This window comes from Lissotriton vulgaris, chromosome 5 (genome assembly GCF_964263255.1).
Source record: "Lissotriton vulgaris chromosome 5, aLisVul1.2, whole genome shotgun sequence".
NCBI lineage: Eukaryota > Metazoa > Chordata > Amphibia > Caudata > Salamandridae > Lissotriton > Lissotriton vulgaris.
Genome location: NC_141693.1, coordinates 1,974,373,912 through 1,974,400,033, shown reverse-complemented (window position 1 = coordinate 1,974,400,033; position 26,122 = coordinate 1,974,373,912).

The following is a 26,122-nucleotide window of genomic DNA, read 5'->3' as shown; positions in this document are numbered from 1 at the left end:
TAAATTCACACGCATATATCCATCTCGAAGCTCACCCAGCTATCCAATATCCTCATCCGTCTGATCTTCCCAGCCACCCACCAATCCCTATCCATCTACAGAATGTCATCCATCCCTCTCCGTTTTTTCAAAATCAATTTGTCCATCTATCTATCAAGCCATCCGTCCATATGTCCATCCATTCGTCCATCCATCCATACATCGAACCTTTCATTCATCTGTCAGTCTGTTCATCTGATCCATCCATCCTTGTATCTATCCGTCTGTCCGTTTGTCTGATCCATCCTTGCATTCATCTGTCCGTTTGTTCATCTGATCCATCCATCCATTCATCTATCCATCCATCCATTCCCCTGTCCACCCATACATCGTCACCCATCCATCCATCCATCCATTTGTCCACTCGTTCATCTGATCCATCCATCCTTGCATCCGTCTGTCCATTCATTCGCCTGATCCATCCATCCATCCATCCATTCATCCGTCCATCCATCCATCCATTCATGCATCCATCCATTCATCTGATCAATCCTTCCATGCATTCATCCACCCATGCATCTTTGCATCCATCTGTCCGTCTGTTGGTCTAATCCATCCATCCATGCATCCTTGCATCCATCCGTACTTCCTTCCCTCCGTCCGTCTGTCCAAGTAGCCAATGGATGCACACACTGTATTCTCTTCCTTTTCCCTCTCCACGTCACGTTAGCTGTGCTCTCCTCCCGCCAGAAGCTCAGAGCGTCCTCTATAAACCTTCCCAGCGTTACCCCTTCATAACCTTGTGATTTAAAACACTCTACACAAGTGGAGTGCTGCTTTATTTTGCACTAAATGTTACATTTTATAGAGCCTCCCTAGCAGGGGCGAAGGCAGCTGTAAATCTATCAAATAAAACACAGAAGAAATGAATAGGAGGCCAGATAGAGAGGGTCTGTTGTGTGCCTGGACGTGTCCCTGCTCCGCTCAGGAGGCTGGTGCAATGAAGTGGGCAGCGTGTACCCCCTCCCCCCCTGCCCAGCTGTGCCCTCTGCCCCGCTCCCAGCATGTGGCCCCTCCCCCACTCCCAGCGTACCCCAGTTCTCTTCCCAGCCACAAGCAGCTCGCTTAATACAAAGCAGTGGTGTTTTAAAGCTGTCATCCTGTGAACCCTGTGAACCCTGGTGGTGGAAGGCAGAAGGTAATAGACTGGTCAGATCCGCCCTCTTGGGCAATACCCGCGTAAATGTAAATGTTTTTGTACTTGTATAGCGCACAGTTACCGCAGTGGGTTTCCCGGCGCTTGTACGAATACCGCAAGGGAACCCTTCCTGCCTTTCCCTGTGAAGTGTCCACTCCTGGGCACCCCCATGGTGCAGACCAGGCATCCCTCGCGTTGTGGGAGCCGTTGTGGAGACTAAGCAAGCTATTGCCCAGAGTTGCAGCGTGGGACCCATGATCAGAATAGGCACTGAGGCGAGAGTATCCGGTCAGGGGAATTAATGAGCCCGAGACCTGCTGGGGCAGGAATCGAACCCTGGTCCCTGGCCAGAGCTCTGCATCGAGGTCTGCCGCTCTAACCATTGAGCCACACTTCTCCACTTAAAAGTACCTTTGGCAGTAAATGAATTACCACCAGCAATGCCCTAGTATAGAAGACATAATGCCACAAAGTGATGCAATGTGTGACTGAAAGTAAGAGCTCTGTGCTGATCCTACCAGGGTTAGACCCACAGATACATTCATTAGCATGAAGTCTTGCTTATGGGCCAGGTGTGCAGATGTACAGGTGTACAGATGTGCAGTTGTGCAGGTGTGAACTGCTGGCGCCCTTTCCCCTATCCTCAAATCTATTTTGTGTCCAGTAATGTTTTGCCTTCCCTTTGATCAATCTTGCCCTTGACGGCATACACCAGCAGTATTTCCATACTGCTGCTAGTGGTGCATAAATGCAATACTGCTGGGCAGTATCTAAGTGGAGCTAGGATAGCACACATAAAGAGCCTCAACATGTTCCAGGCAATACATCTGCAATGTTGTGCTTTATAACTAGTGTTAGTTTCCCATTTACGTATAAATGTATAAATACAGGGACATTTGGCCAGCTCCCCTGATATATTACACATTATTTGTAGGGCTTCACAGACCCTGTTGTGAGGTGTGTTAACGCTTGTGATCTCCTGGATCCAGGTGGGATCTTCTGTGAAGTTTGTGGACCTTGGAAGAGTAATTAAGGTTCAACAAGGTTCCAGGATCCCCTGGCATGGGTTAGCGGGCACTTATGCTGGATTACTGACATAGCAGGCCACGCAGGATCCGTAAACCCAGCCTCAGAGTCCGCAAACATTGTGGCACAGTCTGAAGATCTTTTTTGTAATTTTAACAAAAAAGGTACCGTTCAGTATCTCGCTTGATCCAGGAGTCAAAGGGATCAGAGGATGCTCGTCTCTGGCCTTTTGGTCAGAGATCAGCCCATATAACAATATGGGATGATTCCTCAAATACTGTATACAACGGCTGCAACATTGTTTTCTCTAATCTCCGCCAACCAGACACCTTCTGGTCTGCAGATGCAGCTTTGGGGTCTGGACCCAAAATGGACAACAGGAGAATACATTTCCTTGTCCAATTGGATTTCAGCATTTACAATTTTTTGTCAGTGGATGCTCCGTAACTGCGGTTTGTAGACCACATCTGGACTGATGGTCATCGGCCTATCAAAACTACTCTTGCAATGCTTATTTCTCGAAAGATATTGAAAGGATTGACACCAAACCAAGCAAAGACAATTCCTTTAGTAACATTCTATTTTCATGCCATTTAGGTGTAATTTGGCCTTTTCTTCTGTAACAAATAGCAAAAGAATTATTTTTGAAATAAAAAGGGAAATGACAATTGTGACCCCTCCCCCCACCTTTTGTCCACTCTTGATGGATATGCATGTAACCTACAATGTACTTTTTGTGGGGAAAGTTTTGTATGAATGTACTACAAAAACAAAATGCAGCTTTTCAATGGAAGGTTTGATCTAACAATAAATATAGAGGCGCTATCAGAGACTCTGTATTATATATATATATGTATATACGAGCCGGCGCTGGGAGAGATGTGCCTATTGGGGAAGTTATGAACACGGACTTCAGGAGCTCTGTTTCCGCAACCCACTTGGTGTTCAAAAAAGTAAGGATGACAGACTTGGCAACTCACTGAAGTTTGACTGTGGCACCACAAGATCCAGAAAGCCACGCGGCGGTGACGCCCTGTGGGCGGGACTTTCTACAAACTGGTGCCTCATAAATCGCCAAGGTGTCACTCTGAATGAAAGCCCATCCCATAAAGAAGTGCGGCAAGCACGAAACGCGTCGGAAAGGACTTCATTTGCTGGCAACAGTTCCCTTTTGCTGTGCTGTGTTTTCACCCCATGAACATGCCAACATCTCTGTGGGCTCCTTCATCTGCAGGCAACTGCTCTTTGGATACATATATATATATACATATATATATAAATATATATATATATATATATATATATATATATATATATATATATATATATATTGAAGCTCTGACTTGCCTCGTATTTAGAAGAAAAGAGAAAGCACTCTCAGGTGCGGGTTCATAATTTATTTCAAAAACCCACAGCGACCAGACGCGTTTCGGCGTTTTGCTTTTTTCGATGGTAAAAGTGCGCATCCGAAGCAGCCATTTTTATTTACATCATCACATTACAATGTAGGACATAGAGAGAGGACTAGTCAACAAAGGTATTGGCGCCATCTTAACCTAGTCTTTTTCAATATGCATATGCATCTGAATCAACAGTTTGCAATTGAGTTAATTTTGCAAGAAGCAAAAGTTATCAATTCGTTAATTTTCGATATTAAACATTATATTATATTCCCAATATAATGTTACATGATGCTTGATAAAGCCCTGGATGGGCTTGCAGCCTCTTTACATTCTACCCATATGTCAGTCCTTCAGGGCACCTGAACATTGCCCGACATTGCCTTTCCTCAGCTGATCTGTTCTGTTGTAACTCCCCGTGGACAGTAATACGTGCAAAATGTTCCACCCGTCACCTTGTTAGTCCCTGTCCCCCGCCTGCCCCGACCCCCGCCTGCCCCGACATTGCCTTTCCTCAGCCGGTCTGTTCTGTTGTAACTCCCCGTGGACAGTAGTAAGTTCAAAATGTTCCACCCGTCACCTTGTTAGTCCCTACCCCAACCCCCGCCTGCCCCGACATTGTCCCCAGAGCCTTACCTCAGCTGCCGCTACTCAGTTCACCGCTCCTCGCCGCTCTGCTCCTCACTGCCTGTCCGCCGCCGCTCCTCCCCCACACCATGTCCGCCTCTCCGCTGTTCGCACTTCCCCTGGCCTGTCCGCTGCTCCTCACGTCACCGCTCCTCCCCCGTGCCATGTCCGCCGCCCCTCGGATGCCGCTCCTCCCTGTGCTCCTGACGTGAGCACGCACGTCGTGGCCGGCGCTACTTTGGAGGGACTACTTTTTTTTTAATATAAAGTTTGTAAATAACGTTACATTTTTTATATTTATATAACCTATAACCATCTACACACCCTGGCGATTTCAACGGTGTATCGGGTGTGTAGATTGGCGCTGTGGTTCCCGAGATTACCCGCCTCAAAGCCTGAAAGTTCTTACTTTATTATAGTAGTATAGTAGTATAGATAGATATATATATATATATATATATATATATATATATATTACCTACTGGCGTTCGCCAGTAGGTATATATAGTTAGGATAAATTCCCTATGGGACTTTTGAAAATTCTATGTCTAATAACTTTGGCGTTTGTGGATGGAATCGGCTGAAATTTTCAGGAAAATGGCACATTTTGTTTCTGAGCAGCTCCTGAAAATTTGGTGGGGTTTCGTCAAGGGGGGGCTGAGAAAAAAGGGGGGTCCCAAAACGCGTTTTTTGCATTGAGTTTTCCATAGGGCGGTTGGACTCACTTTTAGCTCGAACGGCTGAATGGATTTGCACGAAACTTGGCAAAATTGTAGGGACTGTTAGCCCGATGTGCCTTTGCTAGGTCTCAATATATGTGCTCCAGTAGTTTTTGAGAAATTAACGTTTAAATCAAGATATATATCTGTAACAGCGCTCTGGGCAGCGATCCGGTCCGCTTACTTTTCGCTTATCGGAACTTTGCGCGCAGAAAGCTGATTGGCTCTCCGGTGTCTGTCAACATTCTAAACAGTCCGGAGCGGCCGCCATCTTGTCTCTCGGTAGGATCGAGAGAGAAGAAGAGGTGAAAAACGAAGGGTGAATTTAATGAAAGGGGGCAAGGTATCCCCCTCTTGACCCCCTAGGAATGTTGTTGGGGTTATTAAAGGGACCCGTGGGGAAAAGAAAAAAAAAATGATTTTTCACGGTAGAAGCGCTTCACGGGCCGCGAACTGGGCCGCAAACTGGTAGCGAAACGGGAATTCGCCATTTTGTGCTTCGTAAATTAAATTACTAGTTATAAGTGGGTACGGGAGACGTATCCTAATCCCCTATGTTTCCTGAGGGTGGGTGAGGAGGCTGATATATGTTGATACATCTCTTCCAGCGGCTGTGCGTGAGCTTTTTTTTTTTTTTTGCTGCGTGACAGTCCGGAGCGGCCGCCATCTTGTCTCTCGGTAGGATCGAGAGAGAAGAAAAGGTGAAAAACTAAGGGGGAATTTAATGAAAGGGGGCAAGGTATCCCCCTCTTGACCCCCTAGGAATGTTGTTGGGGTTATTAAAGGGTCCCGTGGGGAAAATAAAAAAAAAATGATTTTTCACGGTAGAAGCGCTTCACGGGCCGCGAACTGGGCCGCAAACTGGTAGCGAAACGGGAATTCGCCATTTTGTGCTTCGTTAATTAAAGTACTAGGTATAAGGGGGTGCGGGAGACATATCCTAATCCCCTATGTTTCCTGAGGGTGGCTGAGGAGGCTGATATATGTTGATATATCTCTTCCAGCGGCTGCGCCATCTTGCCTTTTTTCGAATGCCACAATTTTGTCGTGCACGGCAGCCATTTTAGATGCCAGGCTGGTCCCAGGCTATCACCTACCCCTGCGGATGTAGTTTATGGCCCCAGCTGTAGAGAATTCAGACATGCCAATCCTCCTGATTCAGGCGTGTGAGTACTGATTTCAGTGCTAGTCTCCCGCCTCCCGATTTCTGCAAGCAAAAACCCGGGGGCATATTACTAACAACTAGCGATAATTTTTGTCTATAACTTGTTTAGAGACAAAAATTATCGCCGCACATCGGCGATTTTTATCGCAGATAAACCTTGCTATTATCGCAGAAAAGTCAGCGATATTCATGTATTATCGACCTAATGCTCTTAGCCATGTTATCCACCTCCCATTGGATAACATGGCTAAAACCTGCTCAGGGCAGGTGTTAGCTTTTGGAGATATTCGCGCTTAGTGCGAATATCTCCAAAAGTTGGTAATAGAAGGTAGCGATGTTAGGGACTGTTTCCAGTCGCTAACATCTTGGCACGCCACTTTGCATGTCATTAGTGATAAGTATCACTGACATGCAAAGCCGGGCCCAAGATGGTCGCTATCTCCTTTTAGGTGTCACTAACTGGTGTTAGCGACAGCTTGATAATAGGGAAATAATTTTATCTCCGCTTTCATGGTTTTTAAAGCCAAAAAAGCGGAGATAAACCCCCTTGCTAATATGCCCCACGATTCCTTGGGGGTTTCAGCTGATAGGGCTTGGTATTGTGTTACATGGTAATTTTTCCATGAAACGTCAGAGGGTCGATGTAGGGGTTCTAGAAGAGGTGATAAACCATTTAAGCCTCATGAACAAGCGCATGGTCTTTTAAAGATTTCTGAAGTACTCGGGGCGGCGGTGTGTGTGTGCCCTCTTTCAGGAGCGGGCGGGGGGGCACTGCCAGCAACTTGCCAGGTCAGGTAGTGTTCAACACGTGCATCACCCTTTCTCTGCTTGCTATTGCGCTCCATGCTTCGGAAAGGTAAGAAAAAGAACGTGCATTTGAGTTTGAAATGTCCGATCCTGCAGCAGCACACTTCCAAAGCCCACACATGACAATAACCCGATTCAAGGCCCCATTCACCCGTTTTTCAAAAAATAGATAACACTCCAACAAAGTAAGGTTATAAAACTTTATTAACTTTTAACGATAATGAACAGAACAAAAACTAAAAACATTTAAACATTTATTAACACAAAAAGCAACAATGGTTAGAAGCTGTCTTTTGTGCGAATAGTCCCAAGGCAGCACAACGTGCAGAGTTCTGGACGGCACCCAGGTGATGTCGCCTGGGTGCCGCACTGGTTTAGGGATCCTACAATGCTGCTCCGAAAATTGGCGTGGGGCGTCCCGGGTGGGGCGGGGGGAGGCCTCGTCAGTAGCGGTCTGTTGTGCGAATAGTCCCAAGGCAGCACAACGTGCAGAGTTCTGGACGGCACCCAGGTGATGTCGCCTGGGTGCCGCACTGGTTTAGGGATCCTACAATGCAGCACAGAAAAACAGCGTGGGGCGTCCCGGGTGGTGCGGGGGGAGGCCTCGTCAGTAGCGGTCTGTGTCCAGTGTCACATGGCTGACACAACATGTACGACAGGCACCCAGGTGATGTCCAGTAAACTGCCGCACTGGTTTTGGTATCCTACAATGCTGCTCCAAAAATTGGCGTGCGGCGGCCCGGGGGGGGGGGGGGAGGCGGCGTGAACGGGCCTCCCCAGGTGGCGGCCATTCAGCTGTTTACCGCCCGCTCTTGCGACTACAGCGTCTCGCTCACCATGTAGTTGAGTTGTTCCCACTCTTGCGGTGCAGCGATAGGCGGCTGCCACATGACTCTTAAAATGGCGGACGGCTCTTCGGTTTTGGGCCTGGTCCACTGAAATGGCCCTGGGACACCTTGGAAGTCGGATGCTTGCCTGCTAGGGCTTGGGCTCCATTCTCGAAAAGCGTCCCCTCAGCCGTGAAGATTGTATAAAAGTCTTGGGGGCTCCCAACTCCCGCAGGCTTTCGGTGGGGAGCGGCTGCCATGATCGCTCGCGGAATGACCACGACGGAGCCACGAGATGGTGGTGCTCTCATGCTGACGCCAGCTTCAGTCTGAATGATCCAGAAACAAGGTGGGGCTTTCATCGTTTGGGAAAAAAAAATGTTCTAAACCAATGAAAAGTGTTATTTTTAGGTCATATGACCAAGCCTTCCATCTTTAGGAAACCAAAAGTAAAATGAACCAATGAAAAGTTTTATAAACAAGTCACATGACCTGTTATGCGACATAGGGCTACAAAAAGCGTAGAAAATCCGTTGGCACGTGAGGCGGCGTCAGTAGCGGACCGATGTGCGAATAGGCCGAAGGCAGCACAACGCGCCGAGATCCGGATGGCACCGAGGTGGTGTCCAGCAAATTGCCGCACTGGTGTGGCCATCCTACAATGCTGCGCCGAAAGACGGCGTGTCCAGCTGAATTGCGGTCACTGTTGCGGTACAGTGACTCGAACGCGCCGAGATCCGGATGGCGCCGAGGTGGTGTCCAGCAAATTGCCGTACTGGTGTGGCCATCCTACAATGCTGCGCCGAAAGACGGCGTGTTCAGCTGAGTTCCGGTCACTCTTCCGGCACAGTGACTCGAACGCGCTGAGATCCGGATGGCACCGAGGTGGTGTCCAGCAAGTGGCTGCACTGGTGTGGCCATCCTACAATGCTGCGCCGGAAGTCGGCGTGGGGTGCCCCGTTGGCTTATGAGGTGATGTCAGTAGTGGACTGATGTGTGAATAGGTCGGAACCAGCACAAGGCGCCAAGATCCGAATGGCAAGTCCTGGATGTTGAGTGCCTCAGTTGAGATTTCTGAGCAGTGCTTGTAGAACTGTCTGAAGCTTATTTGCACCTGCTGCAGCTTCACTAGGTCCGGCGGAACTTGTTGCCTTTTCCTTTCTGCTTCTTTTCCTACAATGCGTTTCTTCTGAAGACACGACCAGGTCCCTGAATGTGTGCAGGGGGACGCTATTGAATGAATGAACGCGCCGAGATCTGGATGGCACCGAGGTGGTGTCCATCAAATTGCCGCACTGGTGTGTCCATCCTACAATGCTGCGCCGAAAGTCGGCGTGGGGTGCCCCGTTGGTTTATGAGGTGATGTCAGTAGCGGACCGATGTGTGAATAGGTCGGAACCAGCACAAGGCGCCCTGCACTGTTGAGCCTTTTTCAATGTCTGTTTTTTGTTCTTTCCCTTCCATCAAAAACAAAACAAAAATACAAGGCGCCAAGATCCGAATGGCAAGTCCTGGATGTTGAGTGCCTCAGTTGAGAGTTCTGAGCAGTGCTTGTAAGACTGTCTGAAGCTTATTTGCACCTGCTGCAGCTTCACTAGGTCCGGCGGAACTTTTTTCCTTTTCCTTTCTGCTTCTTTTCCTACAATGCGTTTCATCTGAAGACACGACCAGGTCCCTGAATGTGTGCAGGGGGACGCTATTGATTGAATGAAAATGGCGGCTTGACACAAAGCTGACTCAAGCGTTACTGTTGGTGCTATACAGACAAAAATTGGTTTTCAGTTTGTACATTCTTCAGGTTTTTTTTTCCATCCAAGTCTGATTGAGAGTTTGTAGAAAAATGGCTTCAGATTTTCCACATACTACTCTTCAACATTCTTCCTAAATGTAACAATGTGAAACTCACTAGGAGAACGGCTGTTTCTGTTTCCTTTCAAAATGCTGCCACCAATATTTTCTGAATGGAAGACATCATCTTGTAACATAAAGGGCCGAAAGGGGTTCTGGTCTGGCCGATGGTTGGTGGAGACATTTTGACTATATCTTGGACCTGCCCGGCCTCGCCCAAAATGGCGCCGGTATAAATGGGACTCGTAACTCTTTGCCCGCAAATGTATATCTAGAAAATGTTATTGTAAGTGGCCCTGTCGTATTTTAATTACAAAATGTACGTCCACCGATACCGCAACTGTTAGACACCTTTGTTCTTGTCACCTAATGGCCCGCTCGTTACGTTCTTCTACAGTGTAAATGTCTCCTCATCATATACGATTTGAGTTTGCTCCGTGGCCGGCCCACGTGGTTATAGGCCCGTATTTGTATACTGACATTTTCACAATAAAGGTTTTTAAAACAAAACACGGTAGTAGTATTTTCATTTGTAAAGTTTTTACTTTTAGTGACTGTTTTCGAATCAGTAAAAGGCAAGTGAAATAAAGCAGTCCAATTACATGACGGATAAAAGGTATAATATGTAGGAACGCAGTAAAGATAAATGGTCAAGGGCAGTTGTGTTTTTCATGTCTGCAACATAAAGTGATCGATAAGAATCTGATAATCAGGCGCATCGGCGACTAAGACAGCAGGCCGAATCTCTTTTACTCAACGGCTCCGTCATGGAAGGAAGAAACGCCCTTTTTCTCGAAAAAGGAATATATTTTACTTGCCAGACAGTTGTAAATTTTCCGGGAAAGTACATTAGCCTGGAATATTATAACATATGTTTGAAAAAAAAATATTGTTCGAAAATAATAAAAAGCGTAATTTTTAGGTCATATGACCAAGCTTTTCATCATTAAATTAACAAAAGTAAAATGAACCAATGAAAAGTTTTATTAACAAGTCACATGACCTGTTATGCTTACGTTACGCGCTGCGCGCCGCGCCTCGGATCACTTCCGGGTGCGCTAACGCGGCGTGTCATAAAACGCATTACGCGACAACGTAGGTCAAGAATATAGTCTAAATGTCTCCACCAACCAGCGTTCAGAACACAACCCCTTTCAGCAGTCCAAAAAGTTCTGTTAAATGACAACAGAGGGGACAGGCAACAAGAACCATCAGTCAAAGAGGGGAGGGCAAGTTCTTCTCTTCCGGGTCATGTTGGGGCGCTACCGGAACTGATCGAATTGGTAGTCTACAGTGTTTCTGGATGTTTCAGACTAAAGCTGGCGTCAGCATGAGACCACTACCATCTCGTAGCTCCGTCGTGGCCATTCCACGAGCAATCATGGCAGCCGCTCCCCACCAGAAGCCTGCGGGAGTCGGAGGCCCCCATGACTTTTGTAGAATCTTCACGGCTGAGGGGACGCTTTTCGAGAATGGGATCCAAGCCCTAGCAGACAAGCGTCCGAGTTCCAAGGTGTCCCAGGGCCATTTTAGTGGACCAGGCCCAAAACCGAAGAGCCGGCCGCCATTTTGAGAGTCCTGTGGCAGCCGCCTATCGCTGCACCGCTAGAGCGGGCGCATCTCAACTACATGGTGAGCGAGACGCTGTAGTCGCAAGAGCGGGCGGAAAACAGCTGAATGGCGGAAGAGGCACAGTGTAGCAAAAGCGGGCGGAATGGCAACTAAAACGATAAAGGGGCGCCTCACTACAGCTTGTCTTCAGGTCAAACGGATTGTGGGACAAGGTCCAGAATTGAAGAGTCATCAAAAGGCAAAAAGTACCGCCGGACCCCGGGAGCCGGCCGCCTATGTCGGGGGCGATCTCAGGCTACACCAGTGCTATAAGACTTGGGGAGGGTGTCGGAGCCAAGCGTCTTCTCCGAGTCCATGGCCATCACAGCGCCCCTCAGGGGCCTCCGTCAAGCTGTTTAGGAAGGTAACATATCATATTGTTTTCTAATGCAGTCAGGTCCACAAACGACACTCACTTACTTTGAGAATAGTGAAGCTGCAGTAGGAGGAAATAAGCTTCAGACAGTGTTACAAGCGCTGCTCAGAACTCTTAACTATGGCACCCAACATCCAGAACTTATGCTATTTGAGAATGGTAGTGACATCGAAGCATCTCGGGGACCAAAACCATTAACGTACTTTCACGTATGAAAATCTTACTTGGGGAGGGGGCAGGAGCGAAGCGCCCCCTCCCAGTCAGCGCCACCACACCGTATGTTGAAAATCTGAAGCCATCGTTCTACAAAGTCAACCAAACTTGGATTGAAAAATCTAGAAAAATGTACAAACTGAAAACCAGTTTTGGTCTGCATAGCATCAGTAACAACGCTTGAGTCAGCTTTGTGTCAAGCCGCCATTTTGATTCAACAAAGCACAGGCATTGAAAAAGGCTGAAATTCAGAACTCTAAACTATGGCACCCAACATCCAGGAGCTTGCTATCCGGATCTTGGAGCCTTGTGCTGTTTTCGATCTATTCACACATCGGTCCACTACTGACATCATCTTATAAACCAACGTTATGTAAATAGTTTTTTAATAAAATGTTTTACCCTATTTCTTTGCTGGTGTGTTGTCTATATTTTTAATATTTGCATAGGGTTTGTCATTATTTTGTGCGGGATGGGTGATGGAGCCGAGCTGTCTTGCAGCCCTCATGGTGTGGAGCTCAGTTCATCTCACTATTTTCGTATTTCTCAAGAAGGGTTGTTCCTAATATTTCTATTTTAGCGAGGTCAAAAAGAGATCCAATTAGTGGCCTACTGATTTTGCTCGATTACTTTTATTTTTTTACACGATTTTTCACTATCTGCAAAGACTAAACAGAGTATTGCGACTTTGTGCTTGTTTGTAAATAGAGAATGATCCAAAGAGAACCAATTCTAAAACAGTAAATGCTTGGACAACAATCAATCAAATGGAGAGACAAGGAGGTACGACGGATTACAACGGGGGTAAAGGCCTGCGTTAACTACCCTTCTGTATCTGCAAAGAGAGAGTACTAACAAAGGCAAAAGAGGGGAGGGGGGGGGCAGCGTTCAAAGCACATCAGCGTGCATAAATACGAAAATGTTTTTATCTATCACGTACTTGACATTTTAAAGCTTTTCATATTTGCTATTAAAAAACCAATGAAATTCACAGAAAAAACCATAGGTTATAGTGGATATATAGTTAGGAATTCGCATTTACAAAACCTTGAAAATTCAATGAAAAAACCATAGGTTATAGGCCATATATAGTTAGGAATTAGCATTTACAAAACCTTATTTTACTCGCATAAAACCATTGAAATTCCATATATAGTTAGCTAACTATAAGCGCTAACTATATATCGCGCACCCGCAATCCACTGCTGATGATGTCACATATTACATCATTCATGACATGGTCAGTGACATCACTGATGACATCACTGATGACATCTCAAATGACATCACTGATGACAACTCAAATGATATCAATGATGACATCTCAAATGACATCACTGATGACAACTCAAATGACATCACTGATGACATCTCATTTGTCATCACTGATCACATCACTCATGTGATAATACAATGAACCTCTTCAGACTCTAATATAACCTTACATACACTCAGTATAAACAGACACTCACAGACTGTCACTCATCCATGGACTTACTCACACACCTAGTCAGTCATGCAAAGAATCAATCACACCTCCATTTCCTCAACTATACAGTTATACACATCTTACTTATTCAAACATATAATAACACATATTTACTCTCTTATATAATCCCTGATACAAGCTCACAGTGATCGATACAGCCACTCACACATTCACTGGCTCTTATGTTCAGTTATTTATATATCTCAACTCTCACATGTATTGTGTTTTACATAGTACTTACTTGCACATGTAGCAATGAGAAATCCATTCACTCACCAACACACCCATGCACAGTCAACCGCTCATATAGCTGTTTCCACATGCACTCTTGAACTCATACTCCTAGTGAATCAACTGCTTACACATCTATGCACAGAGTCACGCACCTCCCAGCCACCCACACACACACTCAGCCTCCCATTCAAATATTTGGGCAACCAATCAATAACCCATATGGCTACTCTTATAGCTACTGATCAACACAAGCAGCAGTTTACACAACAACAAACATACTGATGCACGAATTAAGACAGTTTAGTCACTAACCCATGCACTCAGTGAGACACATTTAATCACTCACTCATACAGTCAGTCATGCACCTACTAAATTCTTCATCCAGACACTTATACATCCACTCATTCTTCAATATGTGAAACATATTTTAACTTTACAGAAACATACAGTCACTGGATGTTGTAATCAGTGATGTCATCAGTGATGTCACTGACCATGTCATGAATGATGTAATATGTGACATCATCAGCAGTGGATTGCGGGTGCGCGATATATAGTTAGCGCTTATAGTTAGCTAACTATATATGGAATTTCAATGGTTTTATGCGAGTAAAATAAGGTTTTGTAAATGCTAATTCCTAACTATATATGGCCTATAACCTATGGTTTTTTCATTGAATTTTCAAGGTTTTGTAAATGCAAATTCCTAACTATATATCCACTATAACCTATGGTTTTTTCTGTGAATATATATATATATATATATATATATATATATATATATATATATATATATATATATATATATATATATATATATATATATCATAGAAAAAATCCCAGAACTTTATCCAATTACCATCACCTCGAAGTGGGCATGGATTCCAAGATGCTGAGGTTTATTTTCTATTATGTGTTCATATATGTCCATGATGCGTTTCTGCCGCTACAAGTTGCCTTGATCACATATATACACACACACACACACACACTTACACGTGTTACCATCCTTGTGGGGACTATGTGTGAATACCTGCCTTGTGGGGACTAATCTTTCCCAATGTTTTTAAAATACACTAATAACAGAAAAACGTTAAGAAAAAATTCATGATACAGGATCCTGCTTCAAATTTGCAAATATATTGTTATTTAATGGCGTGCACTGATATAAATACATATACTTCGGTTACCTACTTGAGATCGCCAGTAGGTAATTATTGTTAGGACTTAGTTTCCATAGGAAAAGTTTTTTGTGTTGCTAATAACTTTGGTGCAGTCTGATGAATCTTCAGGAAATTTTCAAAACTAATTCGGCAGTCACTTCAACTGCTGTCTTGAAAGTTTTCTGACGATCCGTCAAGCGGAGGCTGAAAAAAGGGGGAGTCCCATCATGCGTTTTCACTATGTTAATTCCATAGGGATTTTAGAGATGACTACAGCCGAACCACTGGACGGAATTACACCAAATTTGAGAGAAAGGTAGATCTTGGTCCAGAGTAGTTTGTTTCGGTAGTTTTAGGTAAATGCATTCAGTAGTTTTAGAGATATTAACCAAACTCCAAATTTGTATATCTATGCATGCTGATCCTCTGCGAATCCGACAGTCCCTGAGCTATACTTTGATTGACTGCCAATACTTAAACCAGGAAGTGGTGGCAGCTATCTTGGGACTAAGCTTCAGAAGAGTCCCACAAAATATATTACAAAAATAGTAAAGGTGGCAGGGTAGGAATACCCTGACCCCTAGAAGTGGTGGTGGGGTTTAAAAACAGTTTCAATTCAAATTTTGACGCAAAATCGCCTGTGGATCCACAAATTCACTGCAAAATTGAAAAATAAATTGTGCTCTTTTTTAATTATGCCCCCAGGTGGGCCAGGTCAGGGGGGCATGCCTGCTTTATTAATTATAAGGGGGAGCAAGTGGCACCCCTTGATGGGCATTTTTCAGACTTTGCACACACCTTTCCCCTCCTGAGGCGGAAGCCGGGAGGTCTCCTGCTTTTCATTCAATTTTAAACTAATTTTCGTGATTTTACTCGTTTTTTTCACCTGTGCTTGCTAATTGTATTTTCTAGCCTGCAGCAGTGTGTAGAGACCCCCCAGCGCTCAGCAGCGCTTAAAAACTCTTTTTTCCCCCCTCCCTGCAGCTCCGGTCCCACCCTCGGCTGAGTGTTGATGCCGAGGGCTGGGCGCCGGTTTTGGCGGCCATCTTGGTTTGGGCTGGGTTGGGGAGGCCATAGACAAGGACTATAAAAGGCACCTGAGACTTGGAAAGCGGTAATATCAGACTTTGCACACACCTTTCCCCTCCTGAGGCGGAAGCCGGGAGGTCTCCTGCTTTTCTTTCAATTTTAAACTAATTTTTGTGATTTTACTCGTTTTTTTCACCTGTGCTTGCTAATTGTATTTTCTAGCCTGCAGCAGTGTGTAGAGACCCCCCAGCGCTCAGCAGCGCTTAAAAACTCTTTTTTCCCCCCTCCCTGCAGCTCCGGTCCCACCCTCGGCTGAGTGTTGATGCCGAGGGCTGGGCGCCGGTTTTGGCGGCCATCTTGGTTTTGGCTGGGTTGGGGAGGCCATAGACAAGGACTATAAAAGGCACCTGAGACTTGGAAAGCGGTAATATCAGACTTTGCACACACCTTTCCCCTCCTGAGGCGGAAGCCGGGAGGTCTCCTGCTTTTCTTTCAATTTTAAACTAATTTTCGTGATTTTACTCGTTTTTTTCACCTGTGCTTGCTAATTGTATTTTCTAGCCTGCAGCAGTGTGTAGAGACCCCCCAGCGCTCAGCAGCGCTTAAAAACTCTTTTTTCCCCCCTCCCTGCAGCTCCGGTCCCACCCTCGGCTGAGTGTTGATGCCGAGGGCTGGGCGCCGGTTTTGGCGGCCATCTTGGTTTGGGCTGGGTTGGGGAGGCCATAGACAAGGACTATAAAAACAGGCACTTACGGCTCCGCGCAGCGGACGCGACCAGCGGACGCGCCGGACCTGCGCCGGAGTCGTGCCAGAGTCCTGCCCGTCTGCGCCCAGGCGGGCCCAGGGCCTGACACCATGCCTCACACAGTGACGCCTGTCACCTCCAGGTTACAATACGGAAGAGACGCCCTTATCGCCTTGCGTCCGCCCCACCCTACTAGTTGTAGCTTTGCACAGATGGGGATTATCCCATTTTTACCGTGCAGAGCGTGTTCCTCCGGCCACAATTCAGTGGCTGTGAAATCCGTTCTCTCCATGGCTTTACTAAACTGCCGGTCCTTGCCGAGCCATGCCATTGAAATCAATTCACTTATCCTAGACCACGAGCTCGATGTGTTATTTCTCACGGAGACCTGGCTCTCCCCCAGCTCTGGCCCTGACATGGTCAGAGCACTCCCCCCAGGCTTTCATATACTCCACCTTGATAGACCTAAAGGGAGGGGAGGAGGAACTGCAGTTCTCTATAGAGACACGCTCGCCTGTAAGATCCAGAATGGAGGGGTGGCTGATTGTGAGAGCTTACAGTTCTCCCTTCGGTTGTCACCTACAGTGTCTCTGGTGGGCTTGTTGATCTATCGCCCTCTCGGACCTTTGGGTAGTTTCCCTAACTCTCTCTTGGAAATTACTGCACTTCTTGCCTCTTCTACTGCCAACTTTGTTGTTCTCGGCGATTTTAATATCCATCTTGAGGACCCAGCCAATGCCACAGGAGTCGATCTGCTCGACGATCTCAGATCTTTTGGACTCAATTTGGCCAATTCGGGCGCGACCCACGAGAAGGGCCACCTGCTTGATCCCTTATTTTCTAACCTGGACCATCTTACTCCATCTCCGGCTCTTGCCCTACCTTGGACAGACCATTATTTGGTGTCCGCGTTATGGCAATTCAACAGCCGAGCTGCGGTGGTCCCACGGGTTCACACCCTGGAGGGAGCCTGGTCGAGGCTCCCAGTTGACACCTGGGCGGCACACTTGGAGGCCACGCAGCCCTCTCAGGGAGCCAACCCGATAGTCGCTGACGCGAACTTCCACACCTGGCTCGTGGATTCTCTAGACACTCTCCTACCCAAAAAGAAACAACTTACGAGGGGGAAGAGAGTGGGCTCGGCACCTTGGTATTCATCAGAACTAAGAACTCTGAGGAAAGGATGTAAGAGACTAGAGCGGTCCTGGAGGAGAGACTGGAGTGAGGCGAATCGTAAAGAATATCGTGCGGCCCTGAGCAGGTACAAATCTGCTATTCGGGTGGCAAAATCAGGATTCTTCGAAGAGCGCATTGGCTCTGCGGCCAACTCTTCCAAAGAGTCATTTAGGGTCATTAAGGAGCTACTCAATGCCCCCGACCCTCAGGTTTTCCACGAGGACCCTCGCAAAAAATGCACAGCACTGGCCTCGTATTTTAAAAGTAAAATCGACAACATACTGGCTTCCCTTCCCCGGCTAGGTGAGATCTCCTCTTTGGAGGACAATCCCAGCTCCCAACCTGAGTCACCACTGGCGGAGTTGGCTTCCCTTGGTCCAGTTACTAAGGAGGAAGTCCTGTCGGTGCTGAGATCTATGAAGAGCGGCTCCCCGAAAGACCCAGCACCTATTAAATATCTTAAACAGGTGTCATCTACTATCGTTGGCCCTGCTACGGACTTGATAAACCTGTCTCTCGCCCATGGGGTGGTCCCCCCCAGTTGGAAAGGGGCGGTGGTTAAGGCTCTTTTGAAAAAGCCTAACCTCGATCCCGCCGATCTCGCCAACTTTCGGCCTATCTCTTTGCTGCCGGGTATCAGTAAGGTGGCTGAGAAGCTGGTGAATAGCCGCCTCCCCAACTTCTTGGAAGCCAATTCCCTCCTGGGCGACTCCCAAACGGGTTTTCGGCCCGGTCAGGGGACCGACACCGCCCTGCTGGCGGTCGTGGAGAATGCAAGGAGCATGCTGGATTCGGGGGGGATCAGTGGCAGTGATCCTCCTGGACCTCAGCGCTGCTTTTGACACCGTGGACCATCAGGTGCTTCTCCAACGGCTTTCAGGGGTGGGGGTCACGGGTTTGGCCCTCAAATGGTTCGCCTCCTTCCTGGAAGGTCGTACATTTGAGGTGAGGGAAGGCCAGGAAAAATCATCTTCTACCCCTCTCCAGTGTGGTGTGCCACAGGGCTCTTCATTGAGCCCTACCCTATTCAACGTTTACATGGCCCCCCTGGAGAATGTGGTACGGCCGCTGGGTATCAAAATCATCAGTTACGCTGATGATACCCAGCTGGTGGTAGGCCTCTCCCAGTCGGCGTACCATCCCGACCGGCTGCACACGTGTCTTGAAAAGATCTACACGTGGATGTGCAGCTCAGCCCTTAAGTTAAATGGCTCCAAAACGGAACTGATGCTGCTGGGGAACTCCTCTCCATCTTTGCCCCCCAGCAGCTGGCCAGACTGTTTGGGACCGATGCCCCCCCCAAGCAGGAGATCAAGAGCTTGGTGGTATGGCTGGAGCAGGACCTATCATTTAAAACCCATGCCAAAAAGACTGCTGGCGTGTGCTTTGGCCTGCTCCGTTCAGCCCAGAAGATTCTGCCCCTGCTCCCAGTGGCCACTCGAAGGCTTCTCATCCAGGGACTTATCATCTCGCGGCTGGATTTCAGCAATGCGCTTTTCCTGGGCGCACCCGAATCTACCCTGCACAGACTGCAGCAAGTGCAGAACGCGGCTGCCAGGCTTTTGACGGGTCTCCCTAGGCGGCAATCTGCCCGCCCGGCGTTGAGGGCACTGCACTGGCTCCCTGTGAAGGACCGGGTGAAATTCAAGTCACTCTGCATCGCCCACAAAGTCCTGCACGGGGTGGGTCCACCTATTCTTGAGGAGATGGTCCAGCCCTATAAGGCCTCTCGTTCCCTCCGCTCTGACCACCAACATCTCCTTCAGGTTGGCAGGGTGAAAAAGGCAAGAACTGGGGGCAGAAGGTTTTCAATAAATGTGGCCTCCTTGTGGAACTCACTGCCCCTACAACTGCGCTCCGAAGCCAGTCTCTTCAGGTTTCGTAAACTTTAAAAAACTTTTTTGTTCTCTGTTTAATCCTTGCATTCTTGTAGCTGTGTTATGTTCTGATAAGCGCGGGGATGCCTATTGGTAACCAGGCGCTATACAAAACTCGGAATAATAATAATAATAATTTATGCCCCGGGAGCACCACCTCCTCGAGGCTTATGTTTGCATTATGAGGGTCAAGTGGCCCACCCCAGGCTCCAGGCACTCCACTTCCCTGAGGTTTTGATTTTAAATATTGTGCTGTGTTTTATGCCCCCCCCCCCGCCCCGGACCACCATCTCCCTGGGGCTTTAAAATAAAAAAATTGAGTGTGGGGCCTCATGGACCTCCATTTCCCCGGGGACCACCACATCCCCTATGCTGAATTGTTAGCAATAGGGAGGCCTCGCAGATCCCTGTGCCCCGGGGTCCACCACCTCTGAGAGGCAAATTCAATAATAGTGCAGGGACCACTACATCCCTGGGGCCAAAATAACATTTTTAAACTGGAAGAAATATACAGCCCTTGTGACAACCACCTCCCTAGAGCCAGCCCATGACTACAAAGGAGGGGGGCCGCACACACCCCTCCAGGAGCCAGATATGGCCCTGGTGGCCACCACCCCCCAGGGCCAGCTCCTGCTCTGTCCTGAGGTGACCACCCCAGGACATAGCTGTTTGCTCTGACTTTGTGGGAGCTTTGACAGCTCCTGCCAACTCAGAGCAAACACGAACTCCACTCTCAGCAAGTGAGAGCTGTGAAACTGGTCCCGCCTGCTGAGAGCGGTGTTTTCATCTCCTGTGAAGGGAAACAGATGAAAGGATTTCTCTCCAGACAGGGAGCTGCATGTTTAGCAGCTCCCTGTCTATGAGAGCAGTGCTGGCTTCCACACGAGGCAGATAGCCAGCAGGGACTGTGGGAGCTTTGAGTATCGCCCTGTGGTCCCCAAAGATGGTGACTGGGGGTCTTGAGTGGGCTCCAGGGCACCCAACAATTCAAATCTGGCCCCCTGAGGATAGGTTCTCCAGGGCCGAAATCAGCCCAGGAAGGGTGGTTATGTGGCCTTGCTCCTCTGTTTGTGACTGGGCCCTGAGGGATGCGGTACCCGGGACCAAAATTGGCCTGGGTAGCGGGGCTGCACGGACCCCCTCCACATTGAATTAAGGCTGGGCCCCAGGGACCAAAATCAGCCCAGGGAGTGGGGCCTCTCGGCCCATTCCTACTTTAAATAAAGTAGTGGGCACTGGAGAGGTGGTGGTTCCCAGGGCATATGACAACTCTAGCAGGGGATGGTTCATTCGGCCCTCCTCCTTTGGTATAATTAAAACCCCAGGGAGGTGGTGGTCCCTGGGGCTCTTTGAGCTCAATGAATTGGGATTCCCATCACCCCCCCTCCTTAAGATCAATAAAGTCCTGGGGAGGCTGTGGTCCCCAGGGTCATAAGAGGCAAAACAGAGGGTAGACAAATATAAAGAATAGGCAAAACAGAGGGAAGAAAAATCAGCAGGAAAGGCAAAACAGAGCAGTAAAGGGGAAACAGATGGCAAAAAAGATCAAAAAAGGCAAAACAGAGGACAAAAAAACAAATAGAATAGGCAGAGCAGTAGAGGACAAAACAGAGAGCACTCAGACACTCACAAACCCACTAAAGGCCCACTCAGAGACACATGCAACCTCTCAATGACCCAATGAGACACTCATACACCAACTCACATCCCCACTCAGAGACTCATGCACTTACTCACAGTCCCACTCACTTATGCACCCAGTCACAGACCCACTTACACACTCATGCACCCACTTACAGACCCACTCTGATGCATACATCCACTCACAGACCCACTCAGAGACTCATGCACCCACTCACTGGCCCACTGAGACACTCAAACAATCACTCACGCACAGACCAACTTTGACACTCACACATCTACTCATAAACACACTCAGATACTCATGCCCAATCTTACAGACCCACTTGGAGACTCACATACTCACTCGCAGACCCACTCAGAGACTCATGCACTCACTCACAGACCCACTGAGAGACTCATGCACTCACTCACAGACCCACTCAGAGACTCATGTACTCACTCACAGCCCCATTCAGACTCACCTACCCACTCACAGACTAAATTAAACACTCATGCACCCACTTACAGACCCACTCAGATACATTTGTCCTAACTCACAGACTTACTTACACACTTATGGAGGCAGTCACAAACCCACTCAGACACTTTGACACCCACTCACAGACCCACTCAGACACTGCACACCCACTCAGACACTCATGCACCCCCTCAGACAAACACTCACATGCCCACTCACAGACCCACTCAGAGACTCACACACCTACTCACAGACCCACTCGGACACTTATGCACTCACTCACAGACTGACCCACACAAATGGAGATACTCCTAAACCCACTGAGAAACTCTTACACCTATTCACAGACCCACTGAGACACTCACTGTGTCTGTGAGTGTACCCACTCACAAACCCACTCCACACACACAGTGAGACACCTCTGCAGCCACTCCCATACCCACTCACACACTCACTCACGCACCAGTGATGGGTTACCATCAATGCAGATCTCTCGCTCAGAGGACAGGTGGGAGCGGTGTTCTCCTCTAGCTTCTTCCAACTGCGTAAAATCAAGAAATTCTGCTGACCCATTCAACCCTCATACAGGTGGTGATAGCTCTGGTTCTCTTGCGGCTTGACTTCTTGAATTCAATCTACCTCGGCCTGCCATCGTGTCTACTTAAACGCCTACAAATCGTCCAGAACCAGGCAGCAAGACTTATCCACAAACAGCCTAAATGGCTGTCAGCCAGACCCGGGCTGCTGAAACTTCACTAGCTACCGATGGCCCAAAGGGTAGCCTTTAACCCCTTTGCAGCTGGGCAAATTCCCATGCTGTGCTGGGGGGCGGGGAGGCGCGCACAGCGCCCCTGTGCTCATGACGAGGTCAGCTCGTCATGAGCCACGGTGGTCGTGTGCTCATGACGAGCTGAGCTTGTCATCACCACACCCTTTTCTTTAGAACGTCCGCACAGCAGGGGAATTAGCCCAGCGAGCGTTCTAAAGGTCATGACGAGCTCACCTCGTGATGAGCACACGAGCACCGTGGCTCATGACGAGCTGAGCTCGTCATGAGATTCGAAGGGGTTAAGACTGGATGCTTAGTCTTTAAGGCCCTGCACGGTAAAAGCCCCAGATTCATTGATAGTATGATCATAAAGCACGCACCCTCGAGAAGTCTCCGATCGGCCCACCTCCACCTGTTAACCAACCCCACCTTCAAACGTAAACGGCAAGGAGGTTGCCGTTTCTCCTACCTAGCTCCTAAATTCTGGAACACTCTAACCCCTGGCACTCAGGAGTTGTGACAACCTCCTGGGCTTCAGTCATTCCGCGGCAACACTCCCCTTGATTAGCACCATGAAACCTCTGAGTGACAGTGCGCTTTAGAAATTGGTATTAACATTAACATAACAACATAACATAACACCCATTGAGTCACTTGCACAATCACTCACACACCCACTGAGACACTCATGGACTCACTTACACAGTCACTATCAAAGGTTACAGGTTATAGTTAGGAAATAAAATATAAAAAACCTTAGAAATTCATCTAAAAAACACAGGTTACATTGACGTTATCTGATTTTACTCATACAGAACTGGTGATATTCAGCAGTTATAGTTACCTGATCTAACTATAACTTACGCCCCCAACAATGCACTTCTTATGACCTCACATATTACATCACTCATGACATGGTCAGTGACATCACTGATGACATCTCAAATGACATCACTAATAACATCATCCGCAGAACTACTCACACACCCCCTCATACTCATAGAACCTCTGATACACCTACTCCTACACAACCTCTCACATACCTATTCACAGACCCATAGCAGAACTCACACAACCAATCCCTCATCCATGAAGCCATTCAGAAATCCACTCACTCATATTGCCACTCACACATCAACTACCTCACTCATACAACCACTCATGGGCGCACACACTCACAATAAAGCTGCTCACACATACAGTCATACAGATATATAGACACTTACAAACCCACTCATAAACCCTTGAAGTCAATCACACATCCACACATTCACCCATACAGAAACTCACACAGCTAATCACTCATCACTACATGTACCCACACACCCACAACACCCATTCACTCACCCATACAGCCATTCACCCTGTGACTCACTCACCAATACAGACACACATACCCACTCACTTAACCATACAGCTACTGACACAGCCATTCACTCACCAATGCAGCCATTCACACACCTACTCACACACCCAGAGAACAACTTACATACCCATACACACATTCATACAGCTACTCACACACCCACACCTCAGCCATTCAGCCAAACTCACAGCCACCATTCAGTCACCCAAACAGCCACTCAAACACTCACTCGCACACCTAGGCATCCACTCACAGAGCCACTAATTTTCCCATACAACCACTCACACCCCCACTTACTCTCAAATACAGCTACTCACATAGCCATTCACTCAGCCTGCTAGCAACTCACATACTCACTAACACATCCATACAGAAACTCACACACCCACTCACATACCCATAGAGCCACTCAGACATCCACTTACACACTGATACAGACTCTCACACAGCCACTCAGATGAGACATGTTAGAAATAGTATCACTAATTATTACTACAGAACGAATAGTAATTTGACTTATGCTGTAGCTTAGTATATATCTTTAAATCTCAGAAACGTTTAGGAAACACTCTCACTCACGGGATGATGTTATCAGTGATGTCATCTGAGATGTCATCAGTGATGTTACTGACCATGTCATGAGTGATGTAATATGTGAGGTCATAAGCAGTACATTATGGGAGCGTAAGTTATAATTAGCTCAGATAGCTATAACTGCTGAATTTCACTGGTTTTGTATGAGTATATTCTAATTTTAGGGCAGTAAAAATCTTTGTGCCAACCTTGTGTAAAGCAGAATTTGGTGAATACATATGTGGGCAACCAGGCCACTGGAACTCATGACCATGTTCAGTGACTGCACCCATGTATTTCAAAGAATTAGTGAGTGTGCTACACATTGAACCATGTATTCACTAGCTTGCTGGCCAAAGCAGGCGATATCTTTTAACAATAACGTTTTGTTATCAGATGTCAAGGAAGGACTTGAGTTAGGTGCCACACTGAATTTTTTACAAGAAAGGAGGCTCATATTATAAAGTATCTGTTACCACTGTTTATCATGTAAATGTAAATGTAAATGTAAGGTGTTTTGTAGCGCGCTCAATTACTACCGGAGTATCCTGGCGCGAATGACCGCTGGGGAACCCGTCCTGGCTTTCCCTGTGAGATGGTCCCTTTCCCTGTGAGATGTACAGCTTTTAACACACTGCAATACCCACGATCCTGCACACCCAGTCAGGAAGTGACATAAACAAAAACCATCAGTCCACCATATAAATAGAACCAATTACAGAGGGCTTCCTCTTTTCTTGCTACTCTTCCATGTGGTTTCAATACTTTAATACTGGTAATACTTTAAAGAAAAGAGTTTGGCAGATTTGGTTAGAGTGCTTGCTTTGAATTCCTGTGCTACAGCACAGTTGCAGCTTCTCCCAAAGGGAGGAAAGGGGTCATTTTCTAGCAAAGCACACCTAGAGGGAAGTGGGACATCTGATGTGGGCAGTTTCAAGTTGAGTACACCGCTTTGTTTCAGCGCATCCAGGTGGTTGCTTTGTAACTAGTGGGAGGCGTGGCGGGCTAAGGGCATTCCCACTTCGTTTTTAAACTTTGTTTATTCTTGTCGGTTTCACTGGTAGGCATGCTAGGTAAGCGGCCTGCGGGGAAGTATTGAAGATGCCTCTTACGTTTTGGAAGTTTGAGTCTTAATGAACCACATATATTTGTGTATCTTTTTTTTTGATTGTGTATTTCGTTCATAAATTTGTCTTTAATGTGTTACTTGTTTAATATAAGAGTGCTGATTGAATTGAATATCAGAAGGTAGTGATTCTCTCACATGGAACATCTAACATTGGTAAGTTGATCCCCATCTAATTATGACCCCCTAAAAAAAAGGCAAAGAAGAGTTAGTGATACTCCCAACCATGTATTTTTTAAAGTCACTCACAGTTTAAATGCACTGTTGCACACACCACCAACTAGATCCGCTGTAACACAGGCGTTGTAGCACGCTGGGGAGACATTCGGTCACCCCAGCGGGAACCCTATGATGAAGCATGTCACCAATTACTGGTGAGTGAGGGTTCTCTTATAAAGAGAAAGATTTTCCTTTCTCTTTCTGTGTATGCACAAGGGCAAGGTTTGCCCTTTTTTGGGAGTATCACTAACTCTTCTTTGCCTTTTTTTTAGGGGGTCATAATTAGATGGGGATCAACTTACCAATGTTAGCTGTTCCTTGTTCTTTCATAAACTAAAAATATTCTTTTTCACCTTTTTCACTAAGTCACTCTTTAGTTGTTTACCAATAATTGACAGGGGTACAGGAGTGACTGCCTAAATCCCTGACTCTCAAGTTGATATTTTTGGATGCTCTTT